A 22,148-nucleotide genomic window follows, 5' to 3' on the forward strand; every position below is an offset into this window, starting at 1 on the left:
CTCCGTCGCGCCCGCTGCGCTCGTCCGCTGCGCTGCCTCATGGTGTCCGTATAAATAGGGGCGGAGCTGCGGGGGAGTGGCAGGGCTATGGTGGAGAATACTGCCCAAGCCAAAATGGCGCCCGTTACCGCTGGGAGCCCAAAGGTGACATGTAAAGCTTTATAAAATTTCAAATTGAATACCAATATATGTATAGCAGTGCGAGAATGCACAGGAAGTGCTGCTGAAAGTTGCCTACCAGGGACTCAGTGTCACGGATATCTTAGCAACCCAAGGAAGGGGCTGACCCTGTTTCCCCCGGGCCACGTGCTTCAAAGCGCCTGACCATCTCCGGCATCGCAGGACGCGCCCAGGTGAAGCTGGGCTATGCCACCCTATTAACATCGATCTCTCAGTGTTAAGAAATATTTCCTCCTTCTGCTTTCTACAGCTACAGTTTAGTTACATGCTGTACGCTCCAAGGGGTGGGTTCCTATCTGCCAGGATACTCCTGCTCAGTAAGGAGGGGCCTACCAGCAAACATTCTTTGTTCCCTTCGGCCTCCTGAGGCTGGGCTGGCCATCTCTTCGAGGAGGTCCTTACTTTGCCCAAAGGACTTTCTGCTTTGTTTCCGGCATGTGAGTGCATTTACATTTAAATACCATGGGCAAGCGCAAAGTAACGGGTCATACCACACTACACTGCGGACTAAAAAGCATAGACACTATGCTTGAGCGAGCTATAGTGGTGGTATCAAACGAGGTAGCTCTAACTGAGCGTAGATTTATTATATTAGTGCGGGCACAAGCTCACCTAAATATTGAGACATCTAAACCAACTGTCCTTGTGGCCTATTTACACTTACGCCCGGAGAACTTCCCTACTAGTAATTTATGGAATGATGGAGGGAGATGGGAACGCTCGTTATTGCTTCGTTTTAGGACTGACACGATCAAATACCTGCTCTGTTTCCCATCAGGCTACCATCATAACTTGGAATCTAGAATGTGCCTCTGCAATGAGATCTACGGTCAATCAGTCAATCAATTAAATATTCAATCAATCAATCAGTCAATCAATCAGGCTTGGTAAAGCTTGACTACTTACCCGTGCCGGGTTCCAGGCACTGGGGGGAGGCTCAGTTGAGTGGTGGGATCACCAGTAAAGCCAGGTCTCGAGGTTCCTCCTGAACTTGGGCAATGTGGGAGATTGCCGGAGGGGGAGGTTGTCAATCCATATTACATTTTATTTTTTTCTGCGGTTTTTCAAAAGATCTACTAAAATCTTTTGAGTCCCTTTTATGACATCTAGTAACTTTAGACAGGCTGCTCAAGCGTCTCACCACCTCCAACAGTTAACTGATGGTGAGCCTTGCTTCTGTGTAAGTTCCTTCCTGGCGCTCAGTGCGTTCTAGGGTCGCAGTGCACTTTGACTAGCTCTCTATGGAAATCTTGAATAGTCTTATGTCCGTTTTTTCCGCACTTTAGCACTTTGTGATACATCAATACTGCATGAAGACTGCTGTGGAGAGGTTGGCCGCGTTCGTATGGTTTTACTTTACCTATGAACTTTTATGCTACATTGTCAGTGCTTTTAAATGCCAACGAGAAGTGGATATGTAGGCCTGTTTTTATTGTATTTATGCACTTTAATGGCTGCTCCCGCAAACGAATAAAGTTTCTTGATTCGGATTCATTGCAAGAATGTTGCGCTTCCATGGATTCAATGACCCACATGGTGTGATTCAGTGCTATTATGGGCCTCAGTTTTACAGTGTTGGAATGAATTATATCGACAATTCGCCTTTTTACAGCACTTTCTTTCTCATTCATCTACAAAATATTATGCTGTTGGTACACAATTATCTTACAACCTAATAATATACGTTGACTTGCAGACTGTAGAAAATCTTTCTAATTGACTCTTCGACTGATGCTCTGTCCTGACCACCCGCACCTATCGGCGCCTGGAAACCCTCGCGGGTGATTAGTTCGTGCTTTACAAATCCTTTTTGCATTTACATCCTTTTTACTTTCACCCGGTAGCAGGTCATGTTGACCTATTGTCCCTGGGTGTTTTAGAACTAATGAAATATAAAAAAAACACCGTGCTGACAAAGTTCTGTGTTTTTTGCGCGGGATGTCCGGCCTTGCAGTCCACCCCCGCAGTCCACCCTTGTAGTAAACCCCCACACCCTGCAGGTCAGCCCAGCTTCCACTGGAGGCCTGCAAACCCAGGGCCAGGCGTCACACCTGCGCGCTCCCTTCCTACAGTGTGGCCGGGAGTCGAGGCGGGTAGCTCATAGACACACAGCCTTTCTCGCTATCACCAAAGTAAAGCCTTTCCATTCTGTAGCAGGCGGCTCGGTTTTGTTTCCAAGGCGATGGGCTTCATGGAAACACTCAAGATAGGTCGGTGAGAGAGCAGAGGGCTCTGTGAGAAAATACGTGTCAGGGGCACCTGCGTATACGTGAGGTGATTGCGAGAACGGGGCCAGACGCGACAGAGTGCTAGACACAAAGGAGGGGCGATATTAAGGCACTTGTTATGTAAATGTCACATAAGTACGTGTGAAAAGACCGGCAAGCAGTTGGCCTAGATAAGAAGATGGAGGGACCAATGTAGGCTCAAACCGAATTGGTTCAAATCCAGAGTGATCCTACTTCATTATCGGAGTTCCTCAGAGTACTTTTCATTGGCTGGTGCTCGCGTGTGCTGAGTACTGGCACATCTTATTTGTTATTCAAACAAAAAGATCTGGCAACAGCGGGCAGCACCCATTTATTCTAAGTAGGACTTGTATAGGGGGTTCTACCTCAACCCAACCACTGATACATCAGATATACAGTAAACCCCCTAATATGTTTCCCATTAACATGTCCTGACCTTTGCCGGTTAAGTGTACCCTGTCCCCTGCATAGTATTCTGGCATACTCTGGTATTCAAACTGTGCTTCACATACTCAAAACACAAGTTCTACAGAATCTGCTTTCTCCTATGTTTAGTTTGCACCGTGATCTCTCAACATGGCTGTTGGAGTCCACCCCCTCCATGTTATCCTTGGCACTATATTGGACCAGACAATCGTCCTGCCTAGCTGTCCTGACAGTAATACCAGTAATTGTTTAATCGTGCACAGCATCTCTCTCCTCCCGAGGGTTGCCAAGTAATTGCTTCCTAGATGAATGACCAGCATGTCCAGGGGTGAAGTTTCTGTTACCACCTCCTTGATCGTCTGGATAAACTGCCCTCACTTCATGCCTGGGACTCCAGGTATTTTGCAAACTGGTAATCCCGCTGTGGGAGCTCTGGGTCACCTACCTTTGTGCCCTGGGTATGTGCGAGGGCTGGTCAGCCAGACCCTCTATGGTCTGACCCGTCTGTCTCCTGCTAAGATAAACACAAAATATTAGATCACTGCCCTGCTATCGGCTGGTTGGAGGGAGCTGGGGGGAGAGGCAAACCCGGCTTCATTTACACTAACTGAGATCTTATGTAGCCCTTGTAGGCCCTGGACTACCATCTGCCCAATCTTATAAATCCGTCTTGCTGTATGCCCTTCTGCGCTGCCATGGTTGCAACCCAATGCAAAATGAATGTGACCTGAACTGGCATGCCAGCAAAGCTGCACGTCAGCACTTTACACATCACTGCCATGAATTACAATCTTCTGAGATTTGCCCCATCTGCATTCACAAACAGTGGTTTCCCTCCCTCAGAGCAAATTCCCATGTACCGCCTTAAAAAGCAGACTGGGCCCGTTGAGCTTCAGATAGGCAGGAGGCGACAACCATTCCATTGGCGCCTCTCGGTGTGGCACCTGCAAAATGATGAGTACGGAAAGCATATGCGTGGGGCGATCGCACACTATCTCACCATCAATGATGGGCCTGTCTCCAGTGCCGGAATATTATGGGAGGCTCTGAGGCCTACTCTGCGGGGGGTGGACATAGCCTGGTGCGTGGCGGCCTGAGGAAGGGCAGGGAAGAATTGATACGGGCAGAGGCAGAGGTAGAGGTGCTTGAACGCCTGAGCTGGGAAGCAGGAGACGGGAAGGCGGTGAGACAACTGCTCCTAGCGCAACAGTCATATGCTGCTCTCCTGCTGGACGAGGCTCGACAAGTTTGGCTGGCAACGCGTAGCAGGATATGCCAATGGGGGGACAAGTCCAGCAAGATGCTACATCGGCTCTGCCAAGGTCCTTTTCACTCCCAGGCCCTCCCGGGTGTACTGGACGAGGCAGGTGTGCCGATAACGGACCCTATGGCCATGGCGGAGAGTTTTGCATCTTATTATGTGGATCTCTATGCCCCCCAGGAGTGCTTGCTGGAATCTACAGTTGACAAATTTATAGCAGACCTGCCACCCAAAACGGTGTCGGACGAGGTACGTGATCGGTTGGAGCTCCCTCTGACGGATGAAGAACTGGGCGCGGCCCTGGGTGAGCTCAACTCTGGGAAGGCTCCTGGACCCAATGGGTTCCCTAGCGGAATCTTTAAACGGTACAATTTACAGCTGGCCCCTTACCATCGGGCGGCCTTGAAAGAGGCTAGGGAGGAGGGCTGGCTACCCCGGACTGGAGGCATGCAGAGGTGGTGGTGTTCCATAAGCCCGGACGGCCCCCAGAGCAGCACTCCTCCTACCGCCCCATTTCTCTCCTGAATGTGGAGGCCAAGGTCCTGGCCAAAGCATTGGCTAACCACCTCCTGCCTCACATTTCGGCGCTTGTGCATTCAGACCAGGCCAGGTTTATGCCTCAGAGGGCGACCAGGCATAAGGCAGACGCAAGTGGCGATGGTGGCTATCCGACGAACCGGAGAGCCGGCGGCACTCCTCTTAGCGGACATGGACAGGGCGTTTGACTCCCTGAGTTGGGTATATTTGTTCGCACTGCTGCACAGACTTAATTTTGTCCCACGTTTTATGTCATACCTGATGCTCCTATATACAGAACTGACGGTATTGGTACGGGTGGCAGGAGCGGTCTCCTCCAGCTTCTCTATCGGGCGCGGCACCAGGCAAGGGTGCCCCTGTTGACGTATTTATTCGCCCTTGCCATGGAGCCGTTGACGGCGTGGATGCGCATCGATGCACAGATCAGGGGCTTTGAGTGGGCTCTGGGTCTGTCTGATAGGGTCGCTCTGTATGCGGACGATATCCTCTTCTTCCTTACAGCTTTGGACAGAACAGAGCCACAGCTCCTGCGTATCATGCAGATCTTTGGGAAACGTTGGGGCTAAATATGAACCCTTGCAAATCTACGCTGTGGGTTCTGGGAGATGGGGTGAGGGTCGGCGCATGGGCATCCATGATTCAGGTGGCAGCAGGGGGCCTTAAATATCTGGGGGTGTTCTTATCGCAGGTGACGGCCATCTCCTGGGAGCGGAACCTGGGACCAATATGGGAGAGAGTCCGAGCAGATATAAAAATCTGGTTGTGCATGCCTTTGACACTGTACGGTAGATCAGCAATTTTTACGATGGTAGCGCATTCCTTGGTTACTGTACCAGCTACAGAATCATCCGTACCCGATTCCACCCAGATGGTTCAAGCTGGTGAATTCTGTGCTTGGGCAGTTCCTGTTGGAGGGGGGACAGTGCGGGTAGCTCTGCGCACATGTTTTCTATCCACCAACTGCGAAGGGTATTCTTTCATACTACCAGGCCTCGCATTTATTGGTCCTTAATGAGTGCTGTGTCGGCGACAGGGGGGACCCGGCATATGCGTTGGAACATCGACTTATGGGACTTCACACGTTCCACACTATTCTTTACTCGGCGTTGTTGCAGGTCGCACTGCCACCGGCCACGCAGGTAGTGTTCCAAATTTGGAGGCAGGCGTTAAGGCGCATGGGATGGTGGAATACCCTGACCCGAGAAACGTCCTATTGCATAATGGGCGCCTGCCCGAGGTGATTTTATGAGGGACACCTCACTTAAGCCCTTTCGTGATCTGCGGGAGTAATTCTGCATGCCCCGGTCCCAGTTTTATCGGTACCTTCAACTCCGCCATGCACTGTCCCCCAGCCTGGAGGGCCTGAAAGCTCTCCCTAAATTTAGTTCATTGGAGGTGAAGGTCTTCATTGGGATCTGGAGACAAAGAAGATCTCCCGGATTTATCAGTCCCTGGTTGCTCAATGCTCCCCCACACTTTAGAGGCTTCGGGGGGTCTGGGAGGAGGACGTGGGTACATTGGAGGAGGAGGATTGGAAGGAGGCCCTGGCCGCCCCGATGCGTCTCCGCCTCAATCAATTTAAAAACCTGCATAGGGCCTACTTCACCCAAGCTCGACTGTGGCGGGCGGGATTGATTGTCTCCCCGGAATGTCTTCGGTGTGACCGGGAGGAGGACACATTTATGCACACTGTCTGGCAGTGTCTATACCTTGACCGATTTTGGAGGGGGGTGTTTTCCTGCCTGTTGGAGGTTTTGGGGTGGGACCTCCCGCGTATGCCACAGTGTTCCCTGCTTCACGTCATGGAGGATATGGGGGGCAATGTTTATAAAAGACATCTTATGCAATCGGGCCTCACATTGGCGAAACGGGAGATAGCCAAGGCATGGAAGGATCCACGGGCCCCCTCGGTGGCAGCGTGGAAGAAAGGCCTAGACTTTTGTACGGGGCTGGAACAGCCAATTTTCGTAGCCAGGGGTTGCCCACATAAGCACTCCAAAATATGGAAACGATGGATGGAATATCGGGGACTGTGGCTGGAGCCTCCCATTGTTTTGGAAGATCTTCCAGTGGAGTAATTGCTGGTTCAGACGGGCTTGTTCTGGTGCAGTGTGGGGGGGGTCTAGGAGTTGTGTGTACCTATGCTAACATTCTTCTGCTCCATATATAATGAGCGTGTACTGGACTCTGTGGACATTGTGCGACACTGGGGGAGGTGAGGGAGGGGAGAGTTGGGGGGGGGTCCTTAGTATTCCTGATGGTATACTTAGACATGTATCTTAGTAGTTACTATAAAAAGTTGATTGCTTCCTTGCTAATGTAAAGTTTGATACTTCTGTTGTCTCGTGGATGCAGAGCCCTGCAACGTGTGTGCAATCTGACAATAAAATACGTTAAAAAAAAACCGCAGACTGGGCATTGTTTGTGGTCAGTGAGGCACATTAGAGTCACATCTTTCCCCATCTGTTTCATTTTAGATCACTTGAAAGTTTGGTCTGTTGTTCCCTCTCTGAATTCTATGTCATCACTTTCCATTTTTTGTCGGTGCTACCAGTTCACCTACTCTAAAAGCCACCAAAGAATGCGATGGTGAAGGTTGCTTTGACCAGTACAGCCTCAAACCCCAAGGCTGTTTGCCTCTCAATTGCTGTCAATAAGAATCCCAGTTTGTCAGAATCTATTGGGGGATGCTTATCTCTCTTCACTCTTTCCAGGCACCTCCAACCTCTCATAGCTGCTTTTGTGTAATGTGAACTGGTGGGATGGTGACCCGCTTCAAGTTATGAAATGTGGGCTAATGCAGTTAGGTGGGTTTGTGCTCAAAATGTGGATATTTCTACTGCAAGCGCCCACCCTACAAAGAGCTCAACTGATGCAATACTGCTTTGGGCGTCCTCAAACTCACCCATGTCTGTCATCCTCTTGAAACTGACCACAGAATTGCAGTATTTCTTTGCTAGTTTTGCTTCCAGTGCATGCTCGTTAACAGAGACAGGTTTGGTCTGCAAATTCCAAAGCTTTTCCGGGAATGGGGTCATCAACAGAAATGCCTGAGGGGCCAAACTTCTGAACTTGTCCATCTGGAAGCAAGACGGCGCATTAGCTCACGAGTTGCCCATCACGGTATGGTGGTCAACTGAAAGGAGATGATAACAGCGGTGTACTCATATAAAAGGTAAGTTTAATTAGTCTTAAGAAGCTACCACAGACACATATGGTCAGCGCCGACAGCTCCCAGCAACTGACAACGAACACAATGGTTTTCAAATAACAACCAAACTGAAAAACTAACCATTACATTACTTTTCCCTTTACCCAATAATAATACATCGCTTTAATACATTGACATTACACTACCCTTTCCCTTACAAAAAAAAAACAGATTAAAAAAATAAGAAAACAAATAAAATGAACAAATAAACCAAATAAACAACATTCTTCTCTGGACTGACCAAGGCAGTCTAAAGTTAAAACTGTGAAAATAGTACAGGACCAGTGACCCACTGTTCCTGGCATACAGGATAGTGCATGATGATAAAATGTAAATTACTTCCTGAACCTAAGAGGAAGACACCTAGAGCGGCTGCTCCTATGAACAGTGGGGCTGGTACTTGTTTCAGGAACGGACCCGCTCATGGAATATGGAGCTTCATCTGATACTACTGATTTGGCACACACCTCCTCAGGAGCCAAACATCCCTCTTGGTCAACCCTACTACCACACTTGACAACCCTTTCAAAGTTCCACCAGTTGGAACCGTTCACTCTGATTGTGTTTCCACACACTTTATCCACATCAACCGGATTACTAAACTTCGTACCACTTTTTTTGACATGGTCTCCTTTTTTTATATAAACTGTGGGGGATATTCTCAAGAACGTGTGATAATTACCGCAAAATTAGCTTAACGCAACCCTTCACATCGCAGTCTATTGTGGAAAAATAACGCAGTGTTAATGTTGTATTCTCAACATGGCGGTATCATACAATAGGCTCACGATAACGCATCAAATGTCTCCGATAAAGTCAACGTTACGCTGCAAAAATGTGAAACAGGAACGCAAAAAAAAGTTGCGATGAGGTCAATCGCGATACAAAAATCAGCGAAAACCAGAGACAGGCCTGCAATTCCCACGCGCCATGCGGGAAAATGCACTATAAAAGCACACACCAAAACCAAATCAAACTGCGTAGCACCATGGATGCACCCGGACCGAGTGCAGAGGCCAACTCGAACCACATAAGCCCCACAGACCACCAGCAAGGAACCTCAGGGTTGGGGAAGGGCAAGGAGAAGAGGAAGAGGAAGACAGGGTGCAGTCGGCAGGAAAACCAGATCAGCGTCACAGAGGTGACAGAACACTACCATCAACTGAATGCCAATTTAACAAACATGAATGCAGTCGGGGTGTCGAGGAGGTCAATGGAGGAGGCCAGGAGGCGCTGGTATGATGTGAAAAGCCAAACCAAGCACAAACCCGCTGCCAACAGGAAGGCAGCAACGGCGACAGGAGGTGGGAGTGCTGTGCCACAGGAAGAGCTGGGGGAAATGGAGGCCACAGTCATCAGTGTGGAGACGGTGCAAGGAGTTGGGAGTACGGACACAGTTCAATAGGACCTGACACAACATCAACAGGATGAGTAACCACCTACACCCCACAAAGGAGACCCACACTGCGACAGAGACACATGCATTTATACATTTCCTGTAATGAACCACATCCAGAGCCCGGAACTTTCATTCACACACCCACGCTGGACCTCCGTACAACGGCCCAGTCTACTCCTCTTACATATAGACAGGGTGACGACAAAGCTACATGTCCAAGGTCTTACCCGCTGCCAGCTGTGACATGGTTGCGTCCGCTGTACACAGCACAATGTAATGTTGTAGGGCCTGGGGCCCGCATGCATACATTATGACCACACAGACACACGCAGATAGTTAGTGGAACTGGCTACGGGCACGTGCTGCCGGCCCCATTATTGGAAGGGTCACATGTACAGTGACACCTGTGCTGGATGTGTGTGGGGTGAGTGTAAGCCAGCCCGCAAGGAGTGGTTAGTGCTGGCAAAAACTTGAACAGTGAACACTATTAAAACGGAAACAGAAAACACCAGCAACACAGAGACAGCTGCGTAGCATCATGGTGGTAGCCGGAGCAAGTACAGAGGTCACCCAATATGCAAACAGAAGTGTCAGTGAGTTGCAGTGCACTAGGGTAGGGTCACTAGAGCTGAGCGTGCTCATGTGAAGAAAATGTCTAGGATTGTGTCCCTTCTGGATATTCCTGATGCAGCAGCAGTGGGGTGTGTTACGCCTGCATCATCTTACTCATCGTCCCAGGTTTCCAACACTGCCTGAGGTGACATTGCTGTGTGAGCTCTCCATAGCACAAAACTCAATCAGAAATGGTCCATGAGTTGTGGTGCACTGAGTTAGTGGCACCTGCAGTGCTGAGCAGGGTATCAGGCAGATGATGGCATCCACAACAGGTGTGAGCAACTCCGTTAGTCTGCCAGTACAACTATTCAGACTCTGGCAGTTGGCGTTTGGAGGTGGTCCTGGTGGTGGTGGCGTGTGCCTCCTGCGGTGATGCGACGTCCGGGCTGGTCAGGACTTGATTTAATGTGTGAGCCCTGGTGGACCGCAGGTGAGGGCAGAGGCAGCGGACAGCGCAGGGCCACATACACATGGTGTTGATGACCCCAAGGCCAGCAGAGGCCATCCAATATCTCATCAGACAAGGACCCTGACTTGAGCTGCACAGGATGCACTGCAGCCGGCACAGGCACACCGCCACGTGACGGTGACTTGAGGTGCACTGAGGTAGGGCCACGCGGACTGAGCGGGTCCTCGTCGATGTCGAAGGTGAATGTGGCATGGAGTTGCAGGGGACAGTGGAAGGTGTCCTCCAGGGCATTATGCAGAGGGCAGAAGCCATCCGTAAGTGGCAAATTGAGGAGTGGAATGCTACTGCCTCGTTATTACAACCAAGTCGGTATCAGCTACATGAGGATGAAGACAACCCCCAGTCCATAGACTCAGATGCCACCAAAGTACCAAAGTTCAACCAGAGATTGTCCATAAATGTCAGGAAACAGACTTGGTGGCACCGGGGCTGAGAGGAGTTGCAATCTGCGATATGCATATCTACAATGATATGAACTCTGCCATTGCTAAATCAAGACTCAGTCCCAAATGTGTGACCTACTCGACCGCAGTGTAGGCCAGAGGCAGCGGTCAGCAGGGGCCCACAGCCACATGTCGTGGGCTCACAATGCGCAGGGTTAGTGACACCAGGGCAGTTGTTGGTAGTGTTCGATCACCTCCGTAACAATGATCCTTTTATCCTCCTGACTGACACGCATCTTCCTCTTACACCTCTCCTTGCTTGCAATGATATGAACTCTGCCATGAAGTAATCAAGACTCCGTTCCAAATGTGTGACCTACTCGAGCGCAGTGTGGCTGGAGGGAAGTAGTCCGTGTGGGCCCCCACACACGTGTGGTTGGAATGCTATACACAGACATTGTTCTACATTCTGTCCATCAACTGTGTTTTTTGCAATTTATACCCCGAGTGGGCTGGGTATGCTCAGACGTGAGTCCCAGGCTCTCCACACCACTGGAGTCAAGCTATCCAGGCTGAATGAAGGCTGATAGCCAGAAACCGGTCCTTGGATGCTTGATTCCGGTCTGGGAAAGACATGGCTTGGTAGTTCGGACTGGACTGTTCCCATGAGGCACAGGGTCAGAGCTGATTTGCATACAGCCAGTGTCTAACCCAGGGTGGTGTGGAGTGCAAACAACAATGGATTTAGGCCCAGATCCTTGTACTGGGGTGAATGTATGACATTGTTCTACATTCTGTCCATCAACTGTGCTTTTTGCAATTTTCACCCCGAGTGGGCTGGGTATGCTCAGACGTGAGTCCCAGGCTCTCCACACCACTGGAGTCAAGCTATCCAGGCTGAATGAAGGCTGATAGCCAGAAACCGGTCCTTGGATGCTTGATTCCGGTCTGGGAAAGACATGGCTTGGTAGTTCGGACTGGACTGTTCCCATGAGGCACAGGGTCAGAGCTGATTTGCATATAGCCAGTGTCTAACCCAGGGTGGTGTGGAGTGCAAAAAAACGATGGATTTAGGCCCAGATCCTTGTACTGGGGTGAATGTATGACATTGTTCTACATTCTGTCCATCAACTGTGTTTTTTGCAATTTTCACCCCGAGTGGGCTGGGTATGCTCAGACGTGAGTCCCAGGCTCTCCACACCACTGGAGTCAAGCTATCCAGGCTGAATGAAGGCTGATAGCCAGAAACCGGTCCTTGGATGCTTGATTCCGGTCTGGGAAAGACATGGCTTGGTAGTTCGGACTGGACTGTTACCATGAGGCACAGGGTCAGAGCTGATTTGCATATAGCCAGTGTCTAACCCAGGGTGGTGTGGAGTGCAAAAAAACGATGGATTTAGGCCCAGATCCTTGTACTGGGGTGAATGTATGACATTGTTCTACATTCTGTCCATCAACTGTGTTTTTTGCAATTTTCACCCCGAGTGGGCTGGGTATGCTCAGACGTGAGTCTCAGGCTCTCCACACCACTGGAGTCAAGCTATCCAGGCTGAATGAAGGCTGATAGCCAGAAACCGGTCCTTGGATGCTTGATTCCGGTCTGGGAAAGACATGGCTTGGTAGTTCGGACTGGACTGTTCCCATGAGGCACAGGGTCAGAGCTGATTTGCATATAGCCAGTGTCTAACCCAGGGTGGTGTGGAGTGCAAAAAAACGATGGATTTAGGCCCAGATCCTTGTACTGGGCTGAATGTATGACATTGTTCTACATTCTGTCCATCAACTGTGTTTTTTGCAATTTTCACCCCGAGTGGGCTGGGTATGCTCAGACGTGAGTCTCAGGCTCTCCACACCACTGGAGTCAAGCTATCCAGGCTGAATGAAGGCTGATAGCCAGAAACCGGTCCTTGGATGCTTGATTCCGGTCTGGGAAAGACATGGCTTGGTAGTTCGGACTGGACTGTTCCCATGAGGCACAGGGTCAGAGCTGATTTGCATATAGCCAGTGTCCAACCCAGGGTGGTGTGGAGTGCAAAAAAACGATGGCTTTAGGCCCAGATCCTTGTACTGGGGTGAATGTATGACATTGTTCTACATTCTGTCCAACAACTGTGTTTTTTGCAATTTTCACCCGAGTGGGCTGGGTATGCTCAGACGTGAGTCCCAGGCTCTCCACACCACTGGAGTCAAGCTATCCAGGCTGAATGAAGGCTGATAGCCAGAAACCGGTCCTTGGATGCTTGATTCCGGTCTGGGAAAGACATGGCTTGGTAGTTCGGACTGGACTGTTCCCATGAGGCACAGGGTCAGAGCTGATTTGCATATAGCCAGTGTCTAACCCAGGGTGGTGTGGAGTCCAAAAAACAATGGATTTAGGCCCAGATCCTTGTACTGGGGTGAATGTATGACATTGTTCTACATTCTGTCCATCAACTGTGTTTTTTGCAATTTTCACCCCGAGTGGGCTGGGTATGCTCAGACGTGAGTCCCAGGCTCTCCACACCACTGGAGTCAAGCTATCCAGGCTGAATGAAGGCTGATAGCCAGAAACCGGTCCTTAGATGCTTGATTCCGGTCTGGGAAAGACATGGCTTGGTAGTTCGGACTGGACTGTTCCAATGAGGCACAGGGTCAGAGCTGATTTGCATATAGCCAGTGTCTAACCGAGGGTGGTGTGGAGTGCAAAAAAACGACGGATTTAGGCCCAGATCCTTGTACTGGGGTGAATGTATGACATTGTTCTACATTCTGTCCATCAACTGTGTTGTTTGCAATACACAGACTTGGTGGCACCACATCGAAGGGAGTATAGTGATATACACTCTGCCATAAAAATGTACTCTGTCATAGTGTAATCAAGACTCCAAATGTGTGACCTACTAGTCCGCTGTGTATGCCGGTGGAGTATGTCAACGAGAAAGGAGTACTGCGGGCCTGTGTTGCATAGGCGGTGATGGTCTGAGGAGGCTGCCAGGGACACAGGCCTCGGGCTTGCAGCTTGCTGCGGCACATGGTGGGCCCTCTTTGACACACGCTGGTGTTGGCAGGTGAGCACTGAGGCCTGGGTGCGCAGGGTCGGGCAAGACGGGTTCGGGACCAGCTGCCCAGGGTGCAGGATCCCCAGGATCGCAGGCAACACCACTCTCGGCGATGGCATCGGCCTTGTGGCGGGGTGAGAGGCGTTGTCCTGGCAGAGATGTTGGGTATTCCAGATGAGAACCATGCCCAGAGTTACATGCTCTTTATTCACACCCCTACGATGGCCTGGCGTACACCGGGCCAGCCCACTCCGCTCATGCTCACGGGGGGGGGATGTAACAAGCTACATTTCCGCGATCCCCAGTGGCTGGGGTGACATGGTTGCATCCACTGTCAACTACACTCCATACACCAGCAGTGTATGTCAACATGGATATGTGTGTGGTCGTAAACTGAAGTGTGGTCATCACATCCATGCCACACTTGGCATTGTGTACATTCTCATTCATGGGCCACTTGCCTCCTTCGCACATGCCTTGTTCCCACTTCTCCCCATAATCTGCTATTGTGTGGCTGAGGTACCACGCCGATGATGGCTCATGTACATGGCTGGCCCAGGTTCCCACAGTAAGTTGTGCTGTCGTGTCTGGTGGGTGGGCATGTTGTTTGGCATCTTATATGTGAGTTTGTAACATGTGCATTCCCAGTGTTGTGAGTTGCATGGTTGTGGAGTTGAGGTGTTTGGTGTGTTTATTTGGTACTTGCCAACAAGCAGTGCATTTCCGTAGGTGCCATCCTGGTAGCACTAGTTGATGATGGACTGTCGGTAGATGTAGGAATCATGCACACTGCCTGGGTAGTTAGCAACGACGTTGGTGGAAATTCCCCTGTGGTCCACTATTGCCTGCACATTGATGGAATGCGTGTGCTTTCTGTTGCGGGTATTGTGTGCAGTGTTGCCATGGGGCAAAAGTAGGACATGTGAGCAGTCAATTGCCCCCTGAACATGTGCGGGAAGCCAGCTATGGCGTAGATGCCTTCCTTGGTATTCAGCTGTTCCTGTGCAGTGTGGGGGAAGTATATGTGTACCAAGCTGATGATGTCATCCAAGACTGTTGTGAGGAACCGGTTGTTGGTTGGAAGGTACCAGAGGCCAACAAGTGCAGCATGGCCAGCAGCTTTGTCTGAGGTGGGATGTTGGTTGTCCGCTGTATTGGTACCGTCAGCCGGTGGGCAATGTGGGTCGGGATGCGGAGGATGCTTAATCTTTTTTGCCTGTAGTGGGCAATGACATCCTCTGGTGTTGGGTCTGTGAGGTAGGTGCGTTTTCTGAAGGTCGCTGTCTTTGTTTGTGCTGCCTCTGTGGTGGTCCGGGGGGTGGGGGTGGGGCAGTGGGGTTCCGGGGTTGGTGGCGGTGGGTGTTATAGCCCTGTTGGGGCTCCGAGCTGCATGATCAATGGCTCCATGGCATCTGTTGATCTTCAGGTGTGGCACTGGACTGGGATCCCTTTTCTGGTGCAGGCTGTCGTCCGACTTTACACCAGGTCAGAGCAGGTGTTCATTTCCTGCTGCAAACGTGCCTTATCACCTGTTTTGGGTTCTTATCGCTGATCTGGCTGTTCGTAGAGAATGTTGCGGAGTGGTGTTGTTGCGGCTTTTTGCATGGGAACGCTTACTCTGCATCTCATTAGTGATAGTTGCCGGGCTCATCTGTGGCGATGTTTTTTGCAGATGTTATCACAGGTAAACTGGTGATATGGGCTGTTAGCACCAGCTTGTGAATGGGGCAATACATTTATCGCCATTTTGGCTTCGATAAAGTGCTGATAACTCTGTGATAAATCCTTGAGAATATGCTCCTACATCTCCAGTCGCTACTTTCACCTTGCTCATGCGGTTGCATTCATCGAAGCATTTCTTTTGTTTGAGTATAGCCTCAGCAACATTTCTCTTGTCCCTAGCATCATGTTCATCCAGCCAAACATCAAATTTGACCCATCTGTTCATCCAATTGGGATAGACTTTGATGGCTCGCTCCAACCTCTCAATAGTTCAAATGGGGAGACCTGAGAGGTAGAAATATGACTAGGGCTCCCGGTTTAAGGGTATTTTTTTTAAACATTTCCTTCTGTATTTATCCAGATTTATATTTTGGTCATTTTTTCAGTATTTATCCATATTTATTTTGTTGCGAGCAAAAAAAAGACGCTGTAGCTAGTATTTATTCACATTTATTTAAAAAGGCAATGAGCGCTTTGTTGTTATAGGTTCATATAGATTTATGCAGATGGGTAAATGGGTTACTGCTTTTAATAAAGAGAACCTTTTGTTACTTGCTGTTAATAAATTGCAAACCTTCTAATATAAGACAGTGAGCTATGAAGGGCCTTGGAAGCCTCGCTGTCTTATGTAACGCATCCTATGCATTGATTACACATGATTTATTGTATTGTACTGTAATTGCATTTATATAGCGCTTACTACCCTTTACGAGGCATTGAAGTGCTTTTTTATCCAGTAGCATGCTACTCAGGAACTAACTCACAAAATCAGAATAACCCCGCAGGACTAGCACAGGCATTAACCAGTAAAGGTTAACACTGTTCTGTCCCCACCGCTTCTTGCTCTGGTAGGAGCCTTCCCAGACCAAAAATGCTGCAGCACTCTGCAGTTAATAAATTACTGTGCACAGCTCCCTGTAAAAGTTGCACTGGTCCTGCAATCACCCACTACAGTCTTGAAGTGGACCTTAACAACGTTGCCAAATTATGAAAATGTCACACATAACAATGTGAAACCTTGGCAGCTATGTGTGCGCATTAACGTAAACAAAAAACTGTCCACAAAGAAAAAAACACAGGAAAGAAACACGGGGGCACACTCAACTCTCCCTCTCCCCTCTCCCCCGTATGTTGTAAAATTTGTAAGACACTGCATACACACTCTACTGACAACCTCTACTTACTACAGAGGCCATTAGACTGATATTGTGCACACTCAGAGGCATGAAGCAGGAATAAACAGCTGCGCTACAGGTCAAGCAAGCAGCTGGCTCAGAAGATCATTTCACACGAAAGTATAATGTGTGATCTAAAGCGCATGCATATCTCTTGAATCTAGGGGCTGAACAAAATCAAAAGCATGCCTCTCGTATCTGTGAAGTGATTAGCTTTGTGCATTTGTTTTAAGTCGATTTCTTTTAGGTGTGCATCCCGCCACACCTGTGCTCCCGCCAGGAATGCTCCAAGTCAGGACTCTTGACGCATAACAAATGGTATTCTCTACCTCATCATATAGCCTCATGTGCCAACCTAGTTGCTGCAAATACCAACCCATCGTCTTGAAAAGCGACTACCCTTTTACTTCCTTGCGTACTTGCTACGTTATGCTTTGGAACATGGATGCCATGGAGGCTAAAACGAATTGCATCCTAGAGTACTGGAAAGTACCTCTGTTAGAATTGAAAATGTATTATTGTGATATTACTTGTATTTTACCAGATGATATGTTAGCATTTATGTAGCTAATTCATAATGCATTCTTGCTGTATGCATACGCAGCTAATACGTTCAGATGTTACATGAGTTAGGTTGACATCTGCGCCGCCATTTTACCCCTCGAGGACGCCATTTTGTATTATAATCGAAACTGTTACTTTGTCATTTACGAGAAATGGTCCTTGGTGAATTTCATTTCTCTGATATTGAATCTTGCTTATTAACGCATGCCTTTCTCTCTGCGTAGAGGCTTCTCCCACCTGCCTAGTAAGGAGGATAAGCCAGATGACCTTGGGCAGTAGATAGCTTGTGCCAGGGTGCTGAATCGAAACTTATGTTCTGTAACCCCATTGTACTACAACAGCTACCAGTGTTTACATAATGTAACTTCATGCTTGTTGGAGTCAGTCCCTCATCAGCCACCATAGGAGGCTGGTAAGATTGGACTCTATTGCAGTGTACTTTGTGAATAAACTAGTTTGCTTGTATTCTCTACTGTGTCATTGACTCTTCATTTCTTGGAAGGCTATAGGAGGTCGAGAGTGACCCGGGATGCCTTAGTTGGGTCACTTCCTTCACCTCTAGGTGGCACAAAAGCTGTTAAGTGTCTAGACTATGGTTCTAAAACCACCTGATGATAGTAACGATAAGTGAAGCTTGGAAAATGATTTTGCACCCGTCCATGAAGCCGAAAGGTCAGTCATTTTTGGTAGAGGGTGAAAATCAAACCAATATGGACATGTTGAGCCTTCGTAAATCCACGCAAATCCTCAAATCACCATTTTCTTTTCCTGGAAACCACAAGAGGTGATAACCAAAATGATGATTCACATAACTTCAAAAGCTCTTTCTCGAGGTCTTCTCTTATAGAAAATGGGACAATCTACAATTTGTGCTTTATCAGATTAGACCCATCTTTAACCTTGATTTTGTGTTGAAACTTCTTTATGGTGCCCAGTTTATCTGAAAATACTTTAGGGAACCTGGTACTAATGTTTGAAACTAGACTTTCCCTAACAACAGACACCTGCTCTTTACTACCAGGCCTTGCCACTATTTTAAATAGACCTTGGAGGAACCAATGCAGGTGTTGGACCTGGCCCCTTTTCAAGGTTATCCCCAAATATTTTGACTTCCTCCTCCTTTTTTTCTGACTATCTTCTTTTGATTTTAGGATTCTGGGCACTTTACCACTTCTGATCAGTGCTAAAGTTAATGTGCCCTCCCCTCTAAAGATGTTATGATTGGGTTGTACCTGTTTGACATATTTATTTTACTTGTAAGTCCCTTGTACAGTGGTATTCTATATGACGAGGGCCCATTAATTAAATGCCTCTAGTGGGTTTGCAGTGCTGCTTTTGCCACCCACTGACGTAGCCCATCAAACCTGTCTCAGGCCTGCTACTGCAGGGCCTGCATTCACACTTTACTGCTATATTTACAGACAGCTATCACCAAGGAAGGGTTGGGTGTGGCAGGGTTACATCTGCATACTGATAGTCTTCCTGGGCTAAGAGAGAGGGAGGCGGGGCACACTAAGATTTGAATAGGCTGTGTACTCCCATCACACAAAGGCCTGATTTACCCCCTACTGATGTCTGGAGCCAGGGCTGGGGTTGAAAGGAGCTCTGACCCCATGTTGGCAGAGCACCTGAGGAACTGGGACTGAACTTCTGTCAGAAGAAATGCTGTACTACTCAAAGGTCTCATCTGAAATAACTCTCTGGATTGTTTTTCTTCTTGTTGACTTGCTGCCAGCTGCTCCCTGACTCTGTTCTACCCGAGGACTGCTGTTTTGCCAGGAGGAACTGCCATTTGGACTACCTACCTTATGTGCTGGCCTGGTGCTTGCTACCCCCCTCTGTGCACCAAATGTTCTCCAGGAGCTTGCTGGATGAGCCCTACTCCCTCAGAGTCCCTGTGCTAATGGGATTGCTGTGGGGTTCTGAGTTCGACAGATTGTATCTCTTTAAAATAGTGCATGGAGAGCGCTTTATATTTCCACTTAATTCGTGCAACCAGCGAGTAGGGTGTTTTATTTTCTGACCTCTCCCAAAATTTGTCCTTGACGAGTGTTGTTCATTGTCCCTGGGACCAGCGTATACCCTTGCCCGATTTATGCTCTTCTAATCGATTGCGCCGAGGTGCCGTGCTGGGAAGAAGAGTGGTGTATGGGGCTGCACCAACAAACTGGGCCTGAGCGGTGAAAGCCGCTTTTGTTTTGTGACAAGGGGCAGGCCAGCACTCCAAAGTCTCAAACTGGTTAGCCTCGCCCCCTGGCCTCAGCAAGGCCTGACACAAAGCTTTCAACACGCCTGCACTGCCAAGGGAAACCCAATGGCCTATAGAACGCCTCCCCCGGCCCGACAGGCATTGAGGGTGAGTGGGGCTGGGGAGGGAGAGTAGCCCAGCCTGTGGGTGTGAGCAGAGAGTAGGTGCTCGGACCTCTGAATCCTGGTGGCACCTCCCTGCGCCCCTCTGCTGATGAACACAGTACGGCACAGATTTCATTCTTCAGTTTTACACGTGGGGGACCGAGGTCACCCCACCCCACCGACAGTGGGTGTGTGCCCAAACTTGGGGGGCCCTGGTGCTTGTTGAGGATAGGTTTGCGAGCCAAGTCCTCCACTGGGGCCCCGCTCTGGGGCCCATTGTGGGGACAGTTCCCTCATATTGAATATTAGGCACACAGTGATTCCTGTGCCCTACATCTGGCTGATGAATACACTTCTAATCTTGAGACCTCTGATTTCCATAATAATCCTAATAGGAGTGCAAGTGGCTGAGTGCCCCATGATTGTTTTGGTCATTTGTGTGCCTTTAAAAGCCAAGAGACATTGCATACATGAATGTGGTAAATTTATGTACCCCTTTTCCATAACCTGAGGCATTTCATGCCCTAAAGATGTAATGATGTTATGATGCACAGAAAGAATACCAGTGCACATCCCTACTCGTTGCTTTTATCCAATTGGCATTCAGCCACAACAATCCAATAATTCCAATGTTCTTGTAGTCAACAGAAATATTAAATAAGTACAATGCCCATTTGTATTCAATATTCTTTATTATTGATTCCTTTCTTGCCACATCGTCACAGCCGACGCGCGTTTCGCCCTCCTCTGGCTTTTTCAAGGCAATAGAATGGTATGGTGAACGGTGTATATTCGCACGAGTCAATAATTAAAGCCGGGTCTTTAACCAATAATCCTTTAAGCCACTAGTGTTGTGAATCGAAGATTTGTCAATGTGATTTCTATGCGGATGATCCATTCAAGTGTCAGTTGAACACGTTATTAGGCGCTTTTTGGAGCCATGATAAGTTCCATCGCCAGAGCTAGATTGTTACGTCTTCGCAGGGCGTTTTTCCTCCGCGTTCAACTGACACTTGAATGGATCATCCGCATAGAAATCACATTGACATCACATTGCCTCTGATGATAAGCCTGACAGCTCTGCGCCAAGATACTAGAAGATGAGCACAGGTTATCTTTGGTGTGTAACTTACTTGCCCAGACTAGAGTGGTGGGTATACCTAGCTTAGATGAATACCCTAGCCCACTAATTAGCACTTGCCGCGAGGCTCCATCCAGTGCTTTTTTTAAAACTTGATTTTACTGTGTAAACACTGTTTCTCTCTGTGTGCACCTTAAATGTGTGCTTTTGACTTTACTTTGCACTTGTGCTTTCTAGCGCTGCTTGTATCCTGAGCATTGGAATTTAACCTGCCAAGCATGAACTTTAACTTTTAAGCTTGTCTTAATACCTGCTTACCTGGGCGTTGCCTTTGCTGTCCCCGGTCCGTCACGGCTCTTGGTGCCGACTGTACGGAGGGACACGGCTCCTCCCACTATCGAGTGGCCTCATTTCCGGCCAGTGGGTATTTCTGTAGGATGGGGGCTCGGCCGCACAGCGGACGCACACAGTGGGCGCGCGGCGCTGGCGTGCCGAATGCACGCCTAAGGCAAGCCCGTCTGGGCCCGTCCGTGCCAGGACGACGCCAGTCGCCAGTCACTGTGCCAGTTTTGAGCAAAACCCCTACTCCTACTCCCGCGGCAACCTCCTGGCTATCAGATCTCTAATGAGCCCGGTCTGCCATCCCCTGCCCAACACTCCCATGGGTCCTTTTTGCTGCAGGAGCTGTGGCTATAATTCTGAGACATCCTGTGACGCCCGCCTATACAACCGCTGGTCTCAGGACAGAACATTAAAATGCTCCGTCCTAACTGTCGATCACTGGTCAAACACTATCTAGATGTGTTCAACCTACTTCAAGACGAGTCTCCGGATGTCCTTTTTCTGACAGAAACCTGGTTGTCAGCCGACACGTTGGTTTAACCAGGTCTGGGACTTCCCATAGGCTACAGCATTTGTACTCTCAATCGAGAGTCAAGGGGGGCGGGTGGCAGTTGTCTGTAAATCACATCTCACCTGCTCACTGGTTGAAGAAGATGTGTCGGGTTGTGAGTGCGGCCGTTTTGGGATCTCTCTCAACCCTAATTATACCCTGACGGGACTAATAGTCTACCGCCCTCCGGTCCCTTCCAAGGAGGGGAGGATTGCACTGGTAGATCTAGTAGGCACCCTGGTTGTGAGGTATGCCAACTTTTTGGTTATTGGTGATTTAAATCTTCACCTTGATAATCTGCACGATTCTGAAGGGGGTCATTTTTCCGCTGACCTAGCGTCCTGCCAACTGTTTCAATTGGTTCTCGATCCTACGCACTCTGCGGGCCACTTACTTGACCCTGTTTTCTCTAACCTTTCAGATCTCTCTGTCTCAACCCCTACTCCGTTAGGCTGAACGGATCATTATTTGATCGCTATGAAGCTCCTTGGGGTGGTGTCATCCCGCAGGCCCCATCAGTACTGCAATCTCCGCCGTCCCTGGCATAAATTAAACTTTGAACAGCTCTGCACCTCTCTCTCAATAAGTATGCCC

Source organism: Lissotriton helveticus, chromosome 3_1 (assembly GCF_964261635.1).
Source record: "Lissotriton helveticus chromosome 3_1, aLisHel1.1, whole genome shotgun sequence".
Lineage (NCBI taxonomy): Eukaryota > Metazoa > Chordata > Amphibia > Caudata > Salamandridae > Lissotriton > Lissotriton helveticus.